Below are 23,292 nucleotides of genomic sequence, written 5' to 3'. Positions count from 1 at the left end.
GGGGAAGGTGTTGGCAGAAAGTCCTTGTTCATCTGGGGATGATTGGTGGAAAAGGATGTTCGACGGAGCTGATGTCAAACTAGTATATGCATTGGTGTTTTTTTTGGAAGCATTAGAAAAGAGACTGATGGAATATGAAGTATTAAACACTGCTGAAACAGGCTAGCTCAGATAGGAATTTCAGGACACAACTTGCCATGGTCATCTACACTTTTCCTAATGTACGAAGCAAACTTGTGAAAAAGGAAATGCATTCTTCATTGCTCTCTTTTCTGCGTTTGTTGTTGGTCTCTTTTCTTTTCTTGCTTTGCTCTCTTTCTTTTCTTTTTAAAAGTTTGTAATGAACTATATAAAAATGAAAAAATAATAAAAATAAAAAAATATATTTTCAATCTAGGCCACTGAGAATGGGAGATAATCTCAGATGCATTTAAAAGGGAATAGCCTTCCACACACTATACCAACAAAGACCACACCCGAGCTCCACTCCCGCACCCTTCTTCTTCAAGTACTTATCATACAGACTAGATAATGCAGATACCACTAGAGTACATCTAAAAAAGAAAAGTATTACCTCAAATGCGAGGATCATCCCAATACATAGCCAGGAGAAAAAACTACAATCCCCACGTATGTAAGGAGTCTAGTTTAAACAAGAAAGTGAGATCACCAAGGAGGCAAAGGGTGCGGCTACAAAAGGAGAACACCAGAGCAAGGGGGTTACGCTGTGTATAGAGGTGGCAGGCTTCCGGTCGAAATAAATCCTCATTAAAAAGGTAAGGCAGAGGGAAAATAGAGCCTCAAATTATTTCAGCAAGTGAGAAATAGTAGATTAACATAGACCTCGTTTTTAAATCTAACAGGGAGAATAATGTCCAGAACAAAGAAAGAAGAAAAGGGTAGGATCCAGGTTTTAACAAAAGATGTAACCAATGGTTTACCAAAAGCTTTTAAATGCAGAAGTGTGGTTAGTAAAGTCACATTTTCTTGTCACCCAGGACATCAAAGATGACATCATGAATGTCATTGATGACATCACTGATGACATCACATAGAACATTAATTTTCATGAAAAGTCCCTACAAGGGGTTGTGTTTATAATATCGATAACAAGATGTCAGGGGGGATCGGGAGACCTATCATGAACTACTTAATCTATTAAAGAATGTACTCATCTAAACAAAACATTATATAGGAGTGATGTTGTTAATACAGGAACCTAATCATATATAAACATAGGCAATGGCTGCAGCATGCACCATAGAAGTACAATATTTTTACGCTTGCAATTTTGGATAGTAAAATAATGAATGCTACATTATCAGAGTTTTGAGTAATGTTAAACATGCAATAAATAGCTAACATTTCAAGACTTACTACACACTTGTACTCGTACAAACAATAAATATGCAGCCCCAGAATGCATACAAATCTGGCACATACAGGGAAACTAAAGTAAGGAAGAAAGAAACAGCATCACCAGAAAATATTAATAACATTAAAGTTCATCTTCATGTATATAAATGAATTCTGTGTTTGAGGCCTGCTTATTGCCCCATGTATGTGCACCATGAGCTGAGACCAAACCCTAAGGAAAGGGTAACATCTATGTATATAGCTACTTTTGAATATTTAATATTCTGACTGTCAGTGAACAAAACCACCTGGCCTAGATATGTCAGTGAACAAAAACGGTTATAGGTTAAAGTTTCGACTCAAAAGGGTCGAATGACAAAAGGGTCGAGTCAATTCGACCGAAAAAAAGGATCGAATTATTTTGTTTTACATTTTTTTTACTGTTTTTGGTGTAAAAACCCTTTTATTTACCTATACTAGATCCAAAAAAAAATATACATTTAAAAAAAGAATTCAATCCTTTTGTTTTCGGTCGAATGCACTCTCACCTTTGGCATTCCATTCTTTTGATTTCGTAACTTTAACTGGACACCAACAAAAACAAGTGATGTCATCAGTGATGTCTTGAATGATATTCGTTATGTCATATTTGATGTCCTGGGTCTTAGTCTTAGCAGTTCACTGTGGTGGCGTGAGGTATGGTTGCTTAGCTTACCATAACTTGTGAATTTCTGAGGTTTTTCAGTTTTACTTGTAACCATAACGTCCCTTCAACAAAGTTTTATAACTGAATTTCATGAGTTTTTGTTAGAGCAACTTAACCATATCATCCCTTTGACAAAGTCTTTTCAGTGAATATATATATTCAGTAAAATAACTTTGTTAAAGGGACGTTATGGTTCCAAGTAAAACCGAAAAACCCTTGAAATTCGCCAGTTATGGTAAGATAAGCAACCTTAATTCGCGCCACCACCGTGCACTGCTAATACTAACACCCACGACATCAAAGATGACATCACAAATGTCATTGATGACATCACTGATGACATCACATGTGTATGTACTTTTCATGAAATATGTGTACAAGGGATTCTTATTATAATGTTGCGAAAAAAGTGTCAAGGATCATTGCAATAAATATCATACCCTAATTAGTGCATTGAATGATGCATTGATATAATTAGCATTCTATTATGGGGTTCTATCTAGTATACTAAGCTACTAATGCAGAAACATAGCATTGTGTGCAGCGTACAAGATGAAGGTATAATATTCGTAATGTTAATATGTTGAATAATGAAATGATAATTGTTTTCTTAATAGATTTTTGTGTACTGTGAAATATGTAATAAGTAGCTAATAAAACCCATGTATTACATAATTGCATTACTATAGACAAAACACAAAGAGACAAGAACACATACCAATATGGGTATATACAGGGAAAGTGAAGTTAGCAAAAAAGCACAAGTAGTAGCACAAACAATTCATAACCTAACTGATTATTTTCATGCAAATAAATGATTGCTCTGTTTCAAACTGCTATTTACCCTATGTATATGTATCACTTGATGTGACTGGACCCTAAGGAAAGTAGTGTGAATACAATGTATACAAATATGACCATATACAGGGAAGGTACAGCCATAAAAAAACAACAGAACTATCAGAAAGTGCTGATAAGTCTATTGATTATCTTTATGCACAAAAAGGATTGCTGTCTTTAAAGCTTGTGTCTTCCCCTATGTTTATGTTTCATATGATGTGACTGGACTCTAAGGGAATTACTATAAGAACCTACTTGTAGGATACGTCTACAAATACAATACAATTTTTAGTTTCTGATTGTTACTGAAGAAAACCATGTGGCCTAGATATGTCAGCAAAAGAAAAAAGAGTGAGCCATACATGTGATGTCATCAATGACATTTGTGATGTCATCTTTGATGTTGTGGGTGTTAGTCTTAGCAGTGCACGGTGGTGGCGCGAGTTATGGTTGCTTAGCTTACCATAACTGGCGAATTTCAAGGGTTTTTCGGTTTTACTTGGAACCATAACGTCCCTTTAACAAAGTTTTTTTTACTGAATTTCATAGGTTTTTAGTAGCGCAACTTAACCATAACGTCCCTTTAACAAAGTTTTTTTATTGAATTTCATAGGTTTTTAGTAGCGCAACTTAACCATAACGTCCCTTTAACAACGTTTTTTTACTAAATTTCATAGGTTTTTAGTAGCGAAACTTAACCATAACGTCCCTTTAACAAAGTTTTTTTACTGAATTTCATAGGTTTTTAGTACCGCAACTTAACCATAACGTCCCTTTAACAAAGTTTTTTTACTGAATTTCATAGGTTTTTATTAGTGCAACTTAACCATAAAGTCACTTTAACACATTTTTTTTTACTGAATTTCATAGTTTTTTATTAGTGCAACGTAACCATAACGTCCTTTTCAATGGAGGAAGACCACTAGCATCCTAGGTTCTCAAAGTGGGAACCCGGGGTGGTAAAAAAAAGATTTTTCTTCCCAAACCGGGACGCCGCAGGCAGGCGTCCCGGTGTAGGAAGGAAAATCTTTTACCAAGATGGACACCATCGAAAGGGAAGGCGGGGTGTCCGGGATCGGGGGGTCGGGAAGACCAGGAGAGAGACACGGGGCATGAGTGGGGGTAACACGAGGGAGAAACGGGGCATGAGCGGGGGAGGGGGGTAACACGAGGGAGACACGGGGCATGAGCGGGGGGTGGGGAAAAGGAAGACACGGGGCATGAGCGGGGGGTGGGTGGGGAAGAAGGGAGACACGGGGCATAAGCAGGGGGTGGAAAGAAGGGAGACATGGGGCATGAGCGGGGGGTGGGGGGGAAGAAGGGAGACATGGGGCATCAGCGGGGTGTGGGGAGGGAGAAGGGAGACACGGGGCATGAGCAGGGGGTGGGGGGGAAAGAAGGGAGACACAGGGCATGAGCGGGGGGTGGAAAGAAGGGAGACACGGAGCATGAGCAGGGGGTGGGGGGGAAGAAGGGATAGACGGGGCATGAGCAGGGGGTGGGGCGGTGGAAAGAAGGGAGACACGGGGCATGAGTGGGAAAAAAGGGAGACACGGGGCATGAGCGGGGGGTGGGGGGGAAGAAGGGAGACACAGGGCATGAGCGGGGGTGGGGGTGAACAGGGGAGACACAGGCCATGAGCGGGGGGAAAAGGAGGGAGACAGACACGGAGCATGAGCGGGGGTGGGGGTGAACAGGAGAGACACGGGGCATGAGCGGGGTTAGGGCAAGGTGGGGCCCCCACCCCCGCTCATGCCCCGTGTCTGCCCTGTTCCAACAGTGCTGACGCGGGGGTGGGGGAGGGAAAGAAGGGAGACACGGGGCATGAGCGGGGAGTGGGGGGTAAAAAGGAAGACACGGGGCATGAGCGGGGGAGGGGGGTACAGGAGGGAGACACGGGGCATGAGCGGGGGGTGGGGAGGTACAGGAGGGAGACATGGGACATGAGCGGGGGGTGGGGGGGAAGAAGGGAGACATGGGGCATCAGCGGGGTGTGGGGGGGAGAAGGGAGACACGGGGCATGAGCAGGGGGTGGGGGGGAAAGAAGGGAGACACAGGGCATGAGCGGGGGTGGAAAGAAGGGAGACACGGAGCATGAGCAGGGGGTGGGGGGGGGAGAAGGGATAGACGGGGCATGAGCAGGGGGTGGGGCGGTGGAAAGAAGGGAGACACGGGGCATGAGTGGGAAAGAAGGGAGACACGGGGCATGAGCGGGGGGTGGGGGGGAAGAAGGGAGAAACAGGGCATGAGCGGGGGTGGGGGTGAACAGGGGAGACACAGGCCATGAGCGGGGGGAAAAGGAGGGAGACAGACACGGAGCATGAGCGGGGGTGGGGGTGAACAGGAGAGACACGGGGCATGAGCGGGGTTAGGGCAAGGTGGGGCCCCCACCCCCGCTCATGCCCCGTGTCTGCCCTGTTCCAACAGTGCTGACGCGGGGGTGGGGGAGGGAAAGAAGGGAGACACGGGGCATGAGCGGGGAGTGGGGGGTAAAAAGGAAGACACGGGGCATGAGCGGGGGAGGGGGGTACAGGAGGGAGACACGGGGCATGAGCGGGGGGTGGGGAGGTACAGGAGGGAGACATGGGACATGAGCGGGGGGTGGGGGGGAAGAAGGGAGACATGGGGCATCAGCGGGGTGTGGGGGGGAGAAGGGAGACACGGGGCATGAGCAGGGGGTGGGGGGGAAAGAAGGGAGACACAGGGCATGAGCGGGGGGTGGAAAGAAGGGAGACACGGAGCATGAGCAGGGGGTGGGGGGGGGAGAAGGGATAGACGGGGCATGAGCAGGGGGTGGGGCGGTGGAAAGAAGGGAGACACGGGGCATGAGTGGGAAAGAAGGGAGACACGGGGCATGAGCGGGGGGTGGGGGGGAAGAAGGGAGAAACAGGGCATGAGCGGGGGTGGGGGTGAACAGGGGAGACACAGGCCATGAGCGGGGGGAAAAGGAGGGAGACAGACACGGAGCATGAGCGGGGGTGGGGGTGAACAGGAGAGACACGGGGCATGAGCGGGGTTAGGGCAAGGTGGGGCCCCCACCCCCGCTCATGCCCCGTGTCTGCCCTGTTCCAACAGTGCTGACGCGGGGGTGGGGGAGGGAAAGAAGGGAGACACGGGGCATGAGCGGGGAGTGGGGGGTAAAAAGGAAGACACGGGGCATGAGCGGGGGAGGGGGGTACAGGAGGGAGACACGGGGCATGAGCGGGGGGTGGGGAGGTACAGGAGGGAGACATGGGACATGAGCGGGGGGTGGGGGGGAAGAAGGGAGACATGGGGCATCAGCGGGGTGTGGGGGGGAGAAGGGAGACACGGGGCATGAGCAGGGGGTGGGGGGGAAAGAAGGGAGACACAGGGCATGAGCGGGGGGTGGAAAGAAGGGAGACACGGAGCATGAGCAGGGGGTGGGGGGGGGAGAAGGGATAGACGGGGCATGAGCAGGGGGTGGGGCGGTGGAAAGAAGGGAGACACGGGGCATGAGTGGGAAAGAAGGGAGACACGGGGCATGAGCGGGGGGTGGGGGGGAAGAAGGGAGAAACAGGGCATGAGCGGGGGTGGGGGTGAACAGGGGAGACACAGGCCATGAGCGGGGGGAAAAGGAGGGAGACAGACACGGAGCATGAGCGGGGGTGGGGGTGAACAGGAGAGACACGGGGCACGAGCGGGGTTAGGGCAAGGTGGGGCCCCCACCCCCGCTCATGCCCCGTGTCTGCCCTGTTCCAACAGTGCTGACGCGGGGTGTGGGGGAGGGAAAGAAGGGAGACACGGGGCATGAGCGGGGAGTGGGGGGTAAAAAGGAAGACACGGGGCATGAGCGGGGGAGGGGGGTACAGGAGGGAGACACGGGGCATGAGCGGGGGGTGGGGGGTACAGGAGGGAGACATGGGACATGAGCAGGTGGTGGGGGGAACAGGGCAGACACGGGGCATGAGCGGGGGGTGGGGGAGGAAGAAGGGAGACACGGGGCATGAGCGGGGGGTGGGGGGAAGAAGGGAGACACGGGGCATGAGCGGGGTGTGGGGGGAAGAAGGGAGACACGGGGCATGAGCGGGGGGTGGGGGGGAGAAGGAAGACACGGGGCATGAGCGGGGGGTGGGGGGTGGAAAGAAGGGAGACACGGGGCATGAGTGGGGGGTGGGGGGAGAAGGGAGACACGGGGCATGAGCGGAGGGTGGGGGGAAGAAGGGAGACACGGGGCATGAGTGGGGGCGTGGGGGGGAGGAGGAAGACACGGGGCATGAGCGGGGGGTGGGGGGTGGAAGGAAGGGAGACACGGGGCATGAGCGGGGGGTGGGGGGGAAGAAGGGAGACACGGTGCATGAGCGGGGGGTGGGGCGGAAAGAAGGAAGACACGGGGCATGAGCGGGGGGGTGGGGGGGAAGAAGGGAGACACGGGGCATGAGCGGGGGGTGGGGGGTACAGGAGGGAGACACGGGGCATGAGCGGGGGTGGGGGGAAGAAGGGAGACACGGGGCATGAGCAGGGGGTGTGGGGGAAAGAAGGGAGACACGGGGCATGAGCGGGGGGTGGGGGAGAAGGAAGACACAGGGCATGAGCGGGGGTGGGGGAAGAAGGGAGACATGGGGCATGAGCGGGGTGTGGGGGGAAGAAGGGAGACACGGGGCATGAGCGGGGGGTGGGGGGGAGAAGGATGACACGGGGCATGAGCGGGGGGTTGGGGGTGGAAAGAAGGGAGACACGGGGCATGAGCAGGGGGTGGGGGGAAGAAGGGAGACACGGGGCATGAGTGGGGGGTGGGGGGAGAAGGAAGACACGGGGCATGAGCGGGGGGTGGGGGGTGGAAAGAAGGGAGACACGGGGCATGAGCGGGGGGTGGGGGGAAGAAGGGAGACACGGTGCATGAGCGGGGGGTGGGGCGGAAAGAAGGAAGACACGGGGCATGAGCGGGGGGGTGGGGGGGAAGAAGGGAGACACGGGGCATGAGCGGGGGGTGGGGCATACAGGAGGGAGACACGGGGCATGAGCGGGGGTGGGGGGAAGAAGGGCGACACGGGGCATGGCGGGGGGTGTGGGGGAAAGAAGGGAGACACGGGGCATGAGCGGGGGTGGGGGGAGAAGGAAGACACGGGGCATGAGCGGGGGGTTGGGGGGAAGAAGGGAGACACGGGGCATGAGCGGGGGGTGGGGGGGAAAGACAGAAGACACGGGGCATTAGCAGGGGGTGGGGGGGAAGAAGGGAGACACAGGGCATGAGCGGGGGATGGGGTAAGAAGGGAGACACGGGGCATGAGCAGGGGTGGGGGGAAAGATGGGAGACACGGGGCATGAGCGGGGATGGGGGGGTGAAAGGAGGGAGACACGGGGCATGAGCGGGGGGTCGGGGGAACACAAGGGAGACACTGGGCATGAGCGGGGGGTGGGTGGTAAGGGAAGAGACACACAGGGCATGAGCGGGGGGTGGGGAAGGGGAGAGACACACTGGGCATAAGCGGGGGGTGGGGGGAAGGGGAGAGGCACACAGGGCATGAGTGGGGGGTGGGGGGAAGGGGAGGGACACAAGGGGCATGAGCAGGGGGTGGGGGGAGGGGAGAGACACACGGGGCATGAGCGGGGGGTGGGGGGGAGGGGAGAGACACAAGGGGCATGAGTGGGGGGTGGGAGGGAAGGGAGAGACACACGGGGCATTTGCAGGGGGTGGGGGAGGGGAGAGACACGGGGCATGAGCGGGGGGTGGGGGGAAAGGAGGGAGACACGGTGCATGAGCGGGGGGTTGGGGGAAGGGGAGAGACACACGGGGCATGAGCGGGGGGTGGGGGGAAAGGAGGGAGACACGGGGCATGATTGGGGGGTTGGGGGAAGGGGAGAGACACACGGGGCATGAGGGGGGGTGGAGGGGGAAGGGGAGAGACATACGTGGCATGAGCGGGGGGTGGGGGAAGGGGAGAGACACACGGGGCATGAGCAGGGGGTGGGGGGAAGGGGAGAGACACACGGGCATGAGCGGGGGGTGGGAGAAGGGGAGAGACACACGGGCATGAGCAGGGGGTTGGGGGGAGGGGAGAGACACACGGGGCATGAGCGGGGGGTGGAGGGGGAAGGGGAGAGACATACGGGGCATGAGCAGGGGTGGGGGGAAGGGGGAGACACATGGGGCATTAGCGGGGGGTGGGGGACGGGAGAGACACGGGTCATGAGCGGGGGGTGGGGGGAAGGGGAGAGACACACGGGGGATGAGCGGGGGTGGGGGGGGAAGGGGAGAGACACACGGGGCATGAGCAGGGGGTGAGGGGGAAGGGGAGAGAGACACACAGGGCATGAGCGGGTTGTGGGGGGAAGGGGAGAGACACACGGGGCATGAGCGGGGCGTGGGGGGAAGGGGAGAGACACACGGGCATGAGCAGGGGGTGGGGAGAAAGGGGAGAGACACAAGGGGCATGAGCGGAGGGTGGGGGACGGGGAGAGACACACAGGGCATGAGCGGGGGGTGGGGGGAACAGTAGGGAGAGACAGGGCATGAGCGGGGGTTGGGGGAGGGGGAGAGACACACAGGGCATGAGCGGGGGGTGGGGAGGAAGGGGAGAGGCACACGGGGCATGATCGGGGGTGGGGGGGAAGGGGAGAGACACACAGGGCATGAGCGGGGGTGGGGGGAGACACGGGGCATGAGCGGGGGTGGGGGGAAGGGGAGAGACACGGTTTATGAGTGGGGGGTGGGGGAGGGGAGAGACACGGGTCATGAGCGGTGGGTGGGGGGGAAGGGGAGAGACACACGGGGCATGAGCGGGGGTTGGGGGGAAGGGGAGAGACACACGGGGCATGAGCGGGGGGTGAGGGGGAAGGGGAGAGAGACACACAGGGCATGAGCGGGGGGTGGGGGAAGGGGAGAGACACACGGGGCATGAGCGCTGGGTGGGGGGAAGGGGAGAGACACACGGGCATGAGCGGGGGGTGGGGAGAAAGGGGAGAGACACACAGGGCATGAGCGGGGGGTGGGGTGGACGGGGAGAGACACACAGGGCATGAGTGGGGGGTGGGGGGGAACAGTAGGATGACACGGGGCATGAGCGAAGGGTGGGGGAGGGGGAGAGACACACAGGGCATGAACGGGGGGTGAGGGGGAAGGGGAGAGACACACGGGGCATGAGCGGGGGGTCGGGGGAAGGGGAGAGACACACGGGGCATGAGTGGGGGGTGGGGGGAAGGGGAGAGACACACGGGGCATTAGCGGGGGGTGGGGAGGAAGGGGAGAGACACATGGGGAATGAGCAGGGGGGTGGGGAGAAGGGGAGAGACACACAGGGCAGGAGCGGGGGTGGAGGGGAAGGGGAGAGACACACAGGGCATGAGCGGGGGTGGGGGGGAGGGGAGAGACACGGGGCATGAGCGGGGTGGGGGGAAGGGGAGAGACACGGTTCATGAGCGGGGGGTGGGGGGAAGTGGAGAGACACATGGGGCATTAGCGGGGGGTGGGGGGGAACAGTAGGGAGACACGGGGCATGAGTGGGGGGTGAGGGGGAGATACACACAGGGCATGAGCGGGGGGTGGGGGGGAAGGGGAGAGACACGCGGGGGGTGGGGGGAAGGGGAGAGACACACGGGGCATTAAGGGGGGGTGGGGGGAAGGGGAGAGACACACGGAGCATGAGCGGGGGGTGGGGGGGAAGGGAGAGACACACGTGGCATTAGCGGGGTGTGGGGGGGAAGGGGAGAGACACACAGGGCATTAGCAGGGGTGGTGGGGAAGGGGAGAGACACAAGGGGCATGAGCGGGTGGTGGGGGGAGGGGAGAGACACGGGTCATGAGTGGGGGTGAGGGGGAAGGGGAGAGACACACGGGGCATTAGCGGGGGGTGGGGGGAGGGGAGAGACACGGGGCATGAGTGGGGGGTGGGGGGAAGGGTAGAGACACACGGGGCATTAGCGGGGGGTGGGGGGAAGGGGAGAGACACACGGGGCATGAGCGGGGGGTGGGGGGAAGGGGAGAGACACACGGGGCATGAGCTGGGGTGGGGGGAAGGGGAGAGACACATGGGGCATGAGCGGGGGGTGGGGGGAAGGGGAGACAGACAAAAACACGGACATGAGTTTGTGTGCAGGCGGCAGATCCCGCTCCTCGGCCCTCCGCTGGCCACCGTGTGCCGATGGCGTGAGCGGGGGCTGGAGGAACAGGGGAGACACGGAGCATGAGCGGGGGTGGGGCAGAATAGGGCAGACACGGGGCATGAGCGGGGGGTGGGGGGAACAGGAGACAGACACAGGCATGAGCGGGGGTGGGGGACTTACTGTGCAGGCGGCAGATCCCGCTCCTGCTGACCTGACAAAGCCTAAAGCGTCTCATGCGAGAAAGAAAGATGGCGGGCGTCTCTGAAGCCACGACACACTGCACGCTTTCCCCGCATCCAATGAGAGAGCACGTCAGATGTCCGCGGACATCACGCAACCCGCTTGCCCAATCCCTGTCCTGTCCGCGGAGCGAACAGGGAAGTGTGTCTGCGAAGCGAACACAGATATCACTATTTTTTTTTTACCTACTTTTTGGTCATTTAAAAAAAAAATACTGGCCGGATTTTCACCAAATTTGCAAAAGCATGCTTTCGGGACCAAGCCGCTGCTCCTGGTCCAAATTTGGTGAAAATCCGTCCAGCGGTTTGGGCTGTAGGCGCGAGCAAAAAATGTTTCCCATTCAGTCTATGGGAAAAAAAGAAATTTTGGGACCCCCTCTATAACTTTTCCCCCCCCCGGACGAATCCTCACCAAACTTTGCAAAAAAATTCAGAGTGGGCCATATACTTTTTTTGCAATGTTTGGTGAGGATTCGTCCAAGGGGAGCAAAGTTATAAGCCGCCCAAAAAGTGCTCTTCCTATGGAAACAGCAATTTATAGATAACTACATGGCCACTACCGTCGCCATGTAATATATTTATATGTTCAGTGTAAAAACCTTTGTTAAAGATACATTAAGGTGAAGATTTAATGCAACAAAACCCCTGAAATTCAGCACTGCTTACAAGCAAGTCCACCTTAACTATGCGCCCACTGTTGCACAGTGTATTACCACAATGATAACATCACAGATGACATAATTCTTGGCATCAATGATGAGATCACTTGTGAAATCACTAATTACATCATACATGACATCACTGATGACATAAATGATGGCCTCACTAATGACTTCATACAAGACATCACTGATATCACTGGTTTGATCAATTACATTTTGAAATATACAAACTCTGTTTGGTTTCATAACATACATGTCCACGTTTAATATTTACACAGTATTTTGTATTCTGCCCTTGTTTCTTTAAGTGTAGTGAACGGTTCACAATTATGTAGGATACATGACAGTTTTTTTGTATATTTACCAAACCTCAAATTCTTAGATTCTATACTATCACAATGCACATGGGCACAATGCACATGGGCATATACTTTTTTAATATGTGATTCTTTTTTATAAAACTTGTAATTTAGAAAATAATGCATCCATTTAATGTTATTACATTAAGGAGAACTGAACTTTTAAATTTGCACATTTGCTATTTTCATAATACTTACTATTAACCATCTGTCTACGTCTATCTATTCTTATTTTTTTACTACATATGTTTATTATAATATGTTTGAAATACCTGAAATAGATTTACATGAATTTGGTACTCTAATTAAGTATTGTAATTGCTTACTAATACATGAAATTCAAAACATATGTGTAATGTTACATATTTTCATTTACAAGTTGATAAGTGCTGCACATTGAATGCTCCACACATAATCATATGGTACTTGTGTATCAGTGTATTTTTCCATGTCATGTTGTTTATATTGTTAAGTGAAAAAAATATATGTATCAGATGGAATTCTCCTGAAAAGCTGAGAATGTTCTAACTGTAACTGGCTCCCGAGACCACCCCCAACTTCACATGGGGCCCTCTTTTCCGCTCCCCACCTTTAACCTGATGCGATTGCATCCTTTTTCAACCTCCAATTTGCTTTATGAGCACTTTTCATTTTCAGCTTTTCCAGGTATTATCGCCGCCATCACTCGAATCGAGACAAAGGCCATGGCTAAGGGGCCCCGTAGAAAGCTACAGGTGCAACATGGACAGTGGCTCTGATGTCATCATTGTGGTCATACGTGGTCATACGCTGCGCCACAGCGACCGGAGTCGTGAAGGTGGCTTTGCATAAATTGTCTGTCGACATTCAAGGTTTTTGTTGCATTGTATTTTCACATTAACGTCTCTTTAAGTAAGGTTTTTCACTGAATTTGAAAGATTATTTTGTAGTGTATTGTTCACCTGAACTGTTTTCAAACTAAACGTTTGTTCAGTGAAATTCAAAGCTGTTGTTGCTATGTGTTTTTCACATTAACTCTGATCACCTTTACTCTCTCATAACTAACATTTTGTCACTGAAAATATATCTGTGATGTCATCATTGTGGTCATCTTCGCAACAGGGGGTGCAAAGTTAAGGTGGCATTAGCTCAATTTCAGGGGTGTTGATGCATTAAGTTCTCACTTTAACAGCCATACAACTCATGTTTTTTCCCTGAATTTCAAGGTTTTTCTTACAATGTATTGCTCACCTTAACATCCCTGCAACTAATGTTTTTCCTTGAATTTCAAGGGTTTTGAAAATCTATATATTTTTCCCACACATGGCCAGTGGACTGACAGTAGCATGGTTTAAAAAAAAGAATGCGGATGCCGTGTGTTATGAGAAATTCAAAACTAGGAAATCACATGACATTCTGGACTGTGGACTGTCTCCTTTCCATGCAGCAACCTGGACCAACGCTGCTTAGCTTTAAAGCAAGGAAGGATCTGGCCCCTTCAGGCTATGTTGCTCTAAGTTGTTTATAAGGTGGGCTCACTTATTAGGCAACACAGCCTTATGGGGCTGAACTCTTCCTCGCTTTGAAGCTAAGCAGGGTTGGTTCCAGTTACTACATGGATGGGAAACCTACTGTAGCTGTAAAAATATCTGTCTTTTTATTATTGATTGGAAGACTACAAATACCATAATGCAATTCATTAAAAGGCAAACAAATGGCCTCTTAGTGCAAAACTTTCAAGAACTGACAGTATAATAATAAAAAAAAATAATAATAATTCGGATGCCCATTTGTTCGCCCATCCATGCCGTAACAAGGACTGGCCCTGCTTAGCTTCAATGCAAGGAAAGGGCCGGCTGTTTCTCTAAGAGGTCTTGTAACTTTGGCTCATTTATCAGGCAACATAACCTGAGGGGGCTGGCCCCTCCCTCACTTTGAAACTAAGCAGTGTCTGTCGATGGTTACTGCTTGGATTGGAGACCTGGATGGCTAAGGTGTCACTGGCCATGGACAGTGATTTTTCACCCCCGGTCTGTAACTGAGCTGCACATACCCTTGGCTATCTGTAGTCCTTTATAGCTGCGAATATCAGAAAAACTGCCAAAAAATAAATGTTTTCCTGCCCCCCCAGGCCCTCACCAAGTGCCCCCCTCATCTGTGCCAGCTCCCCCCACTCCCTGGATGGCCTCCTCACCTCCCATGTCCTCTCCCTTTCCTGTCACAACCCACGCTGTTTCTGTGATGCAGTTTGCTTTGAGATTCGAGGATATAGGGCCTCATTACACGGATGGCGGTAAGGGATTACTGCACCGGTAAGGGCACCGGTGCCGGTAATCCCTTACTGCCCTACTACGAGGTCCCTTTGCTGGTCCCTACCTTAACAGCTGGTTATACCAGCCGTTAAGGACGGGACCTGCAAAGGGACCTTGGAGGCAATTACGGCACTGCAATTTGCGGTACCGTAATTGCCGCCTTCCCCATTCCCATTGAGCTCTATGGGGGCTCAAATGGGAATGGGGAAGGGCCAATGGTGAATGGGGAATTACGGCCCTGCCATCCTTGGAATGGGGCGGTCACCATGGCGGGATCGGTAAATTACCGGCAGCAAGCATGGCGCTAACAGCGCCATGGTTACCGCCTTCCGTGTAATGAGGCCCATAGAAAGCTTTGTGTTGCAAACTCAGCCCGTATATCCCCTCCAACTCCCAAATTCCACTTGGTGCCCTCTAGCCACCCCCACCCCTAGCCTCATGGCATTAGCATAATTTTTGACATGCAAATGCTTTTTTCCTATGTTTTATTTTCCCATAACCTCGGATATAACCTCGAAAATCTCTCACATTTAGAGATAAACAAGATGGAGGGCGTTTCATTTCTAAAACCCCCCGATTTTGGTAATTTGCCTGAGATATAGCTATCTGTTTTTGAGAAGAGGAACCCTATTCTCCGTCAAATATAAAAAAATTACTGCATGGAATAACCCCAAAGTAAGCATGGATCGTGAGTCAACGCTTCGTGCCCAAGTGTTTCAGACCTGGTCCAAATCCATCCAGCGGTTTGGGCTGTGCGCTTTGGCAGAAATTGACCATGTTTGTCTATGGGAAAATGAATGGAAAGTAGGGCACAACTTGTTTTGTCTTCTTAATACCTTTTTTATTTTTTTATGGATCTTTACGACACTTGGCAGTCTGGGTTAGCCCGTGAGTTCCTAATCACTTTAGTAATTTCGGTCAAATCAGTTACTTGAATCAAAAGTTTTTAACAATAGAATTTGAAGGGGTTCCTATGGGAGTCTGACTCACCTAACTATAGGGCGGCTATTGCCGCCCAATAATATATATATATATATATATTACACGGCCCGCGGTAGCGGGCGTGTGGTTATGTTAAGTTGCTAAACTCATAGGAAGAGCACTTTTTCGGCGGCTTATAACTTTGCTCCCCCCGGAGAAATACTCACCAAACTTGGCAAAAAAAGTATATGGCCGGCTCTGACTTTTTTCACCAAGTTGGGTGAGGTTTTGTGCAGGGGGGTTAAAGTTATAGGGGGGTCCCACATTATTTTTTTCCATAGACTGAATGGAGAAAAACTTTGCGCACGGCTACAGCCGAATGGCTGGACGGATTTTCACCAAATTTGCAGCAGGAGCGGGGGCTTGGGTCAGAAAGCGTGCTTTTGTGTGTTTCGTGGAAATTGGACCAGTAATTATTTTGCAAAACACTGAAATGTAGGTCCCACAAAATGCGCGATATCTGGGTCCGCTAAGACATTTCCCTGTTCGATCCAAGGATCGAAGTGTCATTGGCCTGCGGTACGCCGTAATGTAGGCAAACATTGGACGTGGCCGGTGGTTGGCTGGAGGGAAGAGTGCTGTGTGTGAACGTTTTTGGGAAACGCCGCCATGGTGCATCGGAGGCTAGTAGCGCACCGAAAGGCGTTGGAAAACATAGTTTGCAGGATCGGCTGGGTGAAAGAGGGCAAAGCGAAGACGGCTGCCAGTGGTTATGTTGACATTGTGCGTTTGGGTTTTTTTGCGGCGGTGGGTTTGTGGCGAAATATTCCCATGCTTGTCTGACTTGGCTTGTAGTGCTTGTGGGTAAGACTTAGCCTTTTTACTGGATGGGCATGGTATGTAGAAAGCGCATAGGGCTTCAGTACCATCTCCGCAATGTAATGCCTCCATGCCTGGGAGAGTAGTGAGGCACTTAGCGGCTGGCTATACAGCTGAGTCTCGACCCACCGTTGCTGCAAGGGAGGCCATAACGACATGGAGAAAAGGAAGGATTGTTTGGCAGCAGACTGTAGCAATATGGACAATTCCCCAGCTACTGACATACACTGCATTGGTGATTAGGTGCACAGGGGACTATCATACGGTGGTTAGTGTAGGCAGATTGTAGAGGGGATGGGGAGTGCATTGGAGATAATATGAGGTAAATTGTAGTTGATGTACTATGTTGTGTTGTGCCTGCCTTGTGTGCATGGCTACAGCCCTCGGACATAACAGCGTGGTCACTGATTGGTAGGTGTGAGAATGTTGCCTTGTTTGGGTCCGTTAGTGTAACTATACTTATTTGTAGACAGGAAAGTACCATGGGAAATGTTACCATGCATGCCTCTATTGCCTTCCAGTGGGTGTGTAGTAGGAGTAGGCTATACAGCCTCTGCCTATGTACCAAAGAGCCTAGGGCTTGGGCACAGGTTTGCTTTAGGGAGGGCAATCAGATATTGGAACATGGAAGGAATTTGTACACAGGTACTCACATATAGTTTATTGGTGGCCAGTTGTGGAGGCGACTATCATTTTTTGGTGACAGCAGGAAGACTGCATTGGGGTTGCAGAGTGCATTGGAGACAATATGAGGATATTTGTAGTCGGAGTGTGTGCATGCTGGCCAGTGGTTGGAAGTAGGTTGGAGAATGTAGCATTGTGTGAGTTCATTAGTGTACCCATATGTACCAGTTGCGATATGGACCCTTCCCGCAACAACTGACATACACTGCATTGGTGGTTAGGTGCACAGGGGACTATCATATATTGGTCAGTGTATGTAGACTGTATAGAGGATGGGGAGAGAATATGAGGATATTAGCAGTCAGTGTAATATGTTGTGTTGTGCCTGCAAAGGCCATACTGCCTTGTGTGCATGGCTACGGGCCTTGGCTGTAACAGTGTGGGCACTGGTTGGAAGTAGGTGTGAGAATGTTGCCTTGTTCGGGTCCGTTAGTGTAGCTATACGTATTTGTAGGCAGGAAAGCACCGTGGCAAATGTTACCATGCATGCCTCTATTGCCTTCCTTTGTGTGTGTAGTAGGACTAGGCAATTGGGTGCATGGGCGGAGCCCATAGGCCACTGCCTATATACCGAAGAGCATAGGGCTTGCCCACAGCCTTGCTTTAGGGAGGCCAGTAAGACATTGGCACATGGAAGGAATTTGTACGGAGCTACTCTCATATACTGTATTGGTGGACAGCTGTAGAGGTGAGTATCATTTTTCGGTGAGTGCAGGCAGACTCCATTGGGGATGGGGAGTCATTGGAGACAATATGAGGATATTTGCAGTTGGAGTGCTATGTTGTATTGTGCCTGCAAAACCCATAATGGCTTGTGTGCATGGCTGGGGCCCTTGGACATAACAGGTGAGCACTGGTTGGAAGTAGGTTATAGAATGTTCCTTTGGGCCCTTGGAAATAACAGGTTGGACACTGGTTGGATGTAGGTTGCAGAATGTAGCGTTTTGTGAGTTTGTTAGTGTACCCATACGTATCGGTACTCAGGAAAGGTACGTGGCCACATGGTAGCATCCTGTCTATATTGCATTTTAGTGGGTTTGTTGAAGGAGTACGTTATTGGGTGCATGGGTGGAGGCCATAGGCCTCCGCCTATGTAACCAAGAGCGTAGGGCTTGGGCACATCCTTGTTTTAGTGAGGGCAGTCAGACATTAGCACATGGAAGGAGTTTGTATGCAGGTACTCACATATACTTTATCGGTGGGTAGTTGTAGGGGACACTATCATTTTTTGATGAGTGCAGGAAGACTTTATTGGGGATGGGGAGTGCATTGGAAACAATATGAGGATATTTGCAGTCACAGTGCTATGTTGTATTGTGCTTGCAAAACCCATTCTGCGTTGTGTGCATGGCTCGGGCCCTTGGACATAACACGGTGGGCACTGGTTAGAAGTAGGTTACTGAAAGTTGCCTTGATTGAGGTTATTCCTGAACCGATATGTACCTGTGGACAGAAAAGGTAAGTGGTGACATGTTTCCATGCATGTGTCTATTGCTTTGAAGTGGGTGTGGTGAAGGAGTAGGCTGTTGCTAAGAAACCCGCAACGCAATGCTGCTATGTATGGGGGTACTGTGATATTGGTATGTGGATTGCAGACATATGTACAAAGAGTACTTTCACTTTGGCTTAGGTCATTTGCATAAGATATTATAAGCATACCTTGTGCCATACAATACACTTGTAAATATGTGAGTGTCGTAAGGTCCCCGGCTATGCAGAATCACTGTGGAGTACATGGTGCAGTTTGCAAAGGGGCATTGGTGAGATAAGACACCATTTGCGTTAGGAGTGGTGTGGACGAGAACAGAGCTGTAGTAATAAAGTGGGACATGAAAGGATTATTTTACTGCGCAACGTTTGCGACATGACGCATGTTCGCATATAGTAACATAGAAAGCGTTGTGAGGTACGTGTGCAGGCGACAACCTTCAGCGGGTATTGGGAATGGGGAGTGTATTACAGATGATATAGGGATTTCTGTAATCAGTGTATCATGTTGTGTTAGGAATGGCAAGCACCTACTGTCGTGTATGGATGGCTACGGCCGTTTGACTGAACAATGTGGACATTGTTCGGAAGTAGGTTTCAGAATGTTGCCTTTTTTGGGTCAGTTCTTATACTCATATGTAACTCCAGCATACAGGGTTGGAAATATGTATGAAATACGTATGTCCCCTTTGGGTGCTCACGGTCACAGTATGGTAGTGGAGGAAATGTTGCAGTTGGCACACTAGTAGAGGTGGCGTGAAGTGACTGCACTTGAATGTGATGAACGTCATTGGCCTTGTTGCCATTCACATACTGAGATGCCACAATTAATGTACAGTATGGTATACCGCTCATAATACCCTGTAATTTGAGAGTGAAGGAAGGTAGTGCGACATGACACGAGTTAATAAACCTGTAACGTATGGATAATGTACAGTCCAACACACATACATTTGCAGCCAACAACATCATGAACGCTGTTAAGTCTAGCTATATATAGGATGGCAGGCCATCTGACTGTTACCTTTGGTGTTCTTGTTGAGATGGGCAACGGAAGCGGGTGGAGCTTTTAGTGTGCTCAATTTTAATGTGTGCATCGCTTCCGTTAGCTATGCCTGTGTGACACATACAGCATCGCAGCAATCACTGGTGTCAGTGACTTCACTTGTGGACAGTCGTTCCTCACGGCGTGCACTCTATGTATTTATTTTATGTGCGGGACAAGCGTAGCGCACTCTGTCATATGAGCACCTAGCTGTGGAAAGGAACAACATAAACAAAAGCAAAAGCGGACATGCGCACACAGAGTAAACGGTTCCAGAACATTCCATACTTTACTAACAATACAGTGAGTGGTTGGAAGTGCTTTATTTTGCCACAGAATGTAAATGACAATGTGCACTTGTTGCATTCATCGCTGTTTAATTTCGCAAACTAAATCCAGTGACCAATGCCGTCTGTGCAATTCTGTACTTCTGTTCTCTTCAAGGAAAGTGGGAAAAGGAGTGCATAGTGGTGCTTGGTGGCCCGTCGGGAAAATACATTGTCTTTGAAAGGTAGAGAAGGTAGCATCTGGTGCCTCTGGGATGGCTTCCAGAATGAAGGTTTGCAGGTTGGTTCGTATAGCAGGAACCACAAGTCGAAATAGCGGCCTATATCAGTCGGCCCAGATGATAATGATGGAAAAGAAATTGCTTATGGTTATCTTCCAATGGTTGGTCCACCAGCCGTCTATTGGAAGGTGGAGGGCGTGGCACGTGCAGTAAGGTGCGAGATATCTGAGTAGAAAGAGGAATAATAGTAGATGTAAGCAGGTATTAGTTGCAGCGTACAGGATAAAACGCTGCGGAAAGGATAATGTAGTAATAGCTGTATGTTTGATGAACCATGAACTGTGTGTTAGTGCATAGCATCATATGTTACCCCACTGCCTTGGTCTGCGGTTTGTAGGTAGTACTGTGATTGTACGGCAGCACACAAGAAAATGCCTTAGAACCGTTGGGACTAGATGCTGTTTTCATGTGTTTCCTTTTTAGATAGGTTCACAGTGGTAGCGAGTGTAGTTGGACCCACGACACAATGTGTCTGTGTGCCTGCAAAGAAAGAAATAGAATTAGAAACGTAATGGGGGTCACCTCGGATTGCTGGAGAATGAAGGAGCTGCTCTGGTAAGAAGTGCGTCAATGAAATGTGAGCTGTACATGTTTGTGTGCCGGTTGTCCGCAGCGTGCACCTATGGCTGTTATAATGTACAGTACACTGAGGGTGTGTAGACGTAATAATTGTGTGAAAGGACATACAAAGGGCAGAACAGGGAATGTAGCAGTGTACGAGTGCGCAGAAGGTGTGGTCCTTTAGTGTACGACTTGCGCGCCATGTTCGTCTTGACAAGGCAATGTCTGCATTCGGACAGAAAGGAAGGAATTACCCGGCAATGTGTTTCGATTGTAGCATGTATTTACGAATGTTGGTAGTGTCTATACAGGGAAGGTAGTGCAACGTACAAGTTGATATGATGGTGAATGCACAGATGGCAAAATACACGAAATGTCCTTTTACAGTGGCGAAGGACCCGTTATATGCGCAGAGTGTTTTGAGGCAACAGTGGGAAATGTGAGACTGTTCGCTGTTTCAGAAGACGCAGGTGGGTGGTTCATCGTACGCACTTTGGTGTCATACTGCATGACCTTGTTTGGGGCTACAGTTCAGGAAAGGAAAGCAGTTAGTGTGAACGTTTGTCTCACATTGCAAGGCGGTTATGGGCTTTAAAAAAGGAAACAGAAGTTTAAAATGTTAAGCAGTAAGGCAGTGGTTGCAATATGGTTGGGGAGCTATGATGTATGCACTACTGGGAAATATCGGTTGGATATGTGTCTTGGAAATGGTGTACATAATAATGAAAATGACCTAATGGCATACACAGTGCCAGTGGAAAGGAAGGAGCCTAATGTTGTAGCAGTTAGGATAGTAACCTAACATGTATTGAAGCATGCATGAGGTTGTAATGGTGTGATTGTGCTGATTGTAGGGTAGGTTAGTGTAGGGTTGTTAATTTAGTGTGTGCACTTATGATAGGCTTAGGTGACCAGTGTACATAGGAAACTGGTTATGTATTCTGTGGAAGAAATAGCAGCCAATGTGCACTGTAGTGGCTATGGGGTAGATGGCTGCATTATGTGTGGGGTTAGTGGTATGTGGATAGATGTTTGTATGTATGCTTCTGCAGTGCAGCGGCAATAGCGGGAGGGTGTACAATGTTTACTGTATGACTGGAGGCCCTAAAATGTACAGGGTGTAGTGAAGCATGTAGGGCGTAGCCACAAGCTGCATGCTGTAATATAGGTGTGCATTGTAAATGGTGGCATTGGCATGGGTATACCAGAACTAAGTGCACTTATTGCACTGTGGATATTGTACAGAAGTATAATAGCAATCATTGCAGACTTACTGTTTGGATTGAGGAAGGCCTGCACTGTGTTTTTTGTAAGGAGTGTGAAATGTTGTGGTACTGGTTGCTGCGTTATCTGTGAGAAAAGTGAACAGAATATGTTAGCGCAAGTATTTTGTTAGTTTGCAGTCTACAACATAGCATACATTTCTTTATTTTGTGGACCCTCATAACTAGTACGTCGTAAGTACTACGCTTTGAACCAGGGTACTGTGCAATCAGCGCACTTCCTGTGGTTCTTTCCATAATCATTGGGTCTGTGGGGAAATAAAATCCATGCTGGATTGAAAAGAAACTTTGAAATTTCGTTGCTACTATGGTGCACAATGAATGATAACGACGTTTGGAGCGGTTACAGCACTTTTTAAGTAGAGGAAATGTAAGGGTGTACTATATCTGGACTATACAAGTTGGTAGCATGGATGGCCTGGTGAATTGTAAATGTTTTCCTGCTTCCTTTTTGTACCACTGTTTGTTTATGCGTTTGGTTGCTGCTGGTTGTTTGCAAGTATTATGACGTTGTTCTGTGCTAATGCAGAATTCTGACCGTAGTTACGTACCTGTTGGCATAGTGTAACTGCTCATAGTTTGGAAGTGTTTGATGCTATATTTGTAGCACAGTGGTTGTAGAAGGTTGAGTTGGGTAGTTATGATGCTGCAAATAACATTGTTGTATTCAGGTTGCATCTAGATAGCAGGTGGCGTATTCTAACTGTTTGCAGTGTCTCGTTTGTAAAGGGTATGTAGAGAAGCTTGTGCATTCCTGTGGTTACTTGGAATTTTGTGTATATTTTGAAGTGGTACTGTCCAATTACGGATTTATGTGGTTGTACGTCCATATGTGTTTGAGTTCTATGACTACAATCTGGGAGCTTGTGACTCATTTGCGTAAGTGGTGAGTTTAGGGGTTACTGATGATAGTTTTGAACCCTCATACTTAGCACTTTCCTTTCCACGTATCCAGTCGAAAATACTGGTACTGTGCTTTGTGTACACGTACTGTTTGTGTGACTGTACTCCTTTGGATCATTGGGGATAAAATTGTCAAACACACACTGTAATGCAATTCGTGAATGCTTCCAGTATGGTACGTTGCTTTAGGTCGATAGTCTGGAAGGAAAAAACGTTTTTTGTCCACTTACGAAGGTACTGGTTGATGCTGGGGAATAAGGTATAGTAGGTTTGTACATCAATGAGTACATTTTGGCTTTAAGAATATTAAGTAGGCATTTGCAAGATTTGCAGGTAGTCTGTGCTTTGGATTCACACCATGACGATTGCTTTCTAATGTATGCAGTATAGTGGCCTCCATTGGTGGAGTCACCTGTGTGGTAGATTATGGCTACAGTTGTGAAGTT

The sequence above is a fragment of the Ambystoma mexicanum genome, chromosome 1q (genome assembly GCF_040938575.1).
Source record: "Ambystoma mexicanum isolate Mex_15411 chromosome 1q, UKY_AmexF1_1, whole genome shotgun sequence".
Classification (NCBI taxonomy): domain Eukaryota; kingdom Metazoa; phylum Chordata; class Amphibia; order Caudata; family Ambystomatidae; genus Ambystoma; species Ambystoma mexicanum.
The sequence above is the reverse complement of the archived record's forward strand: the minus strand, read 5'-3'. Positions refer to the sequence as shown.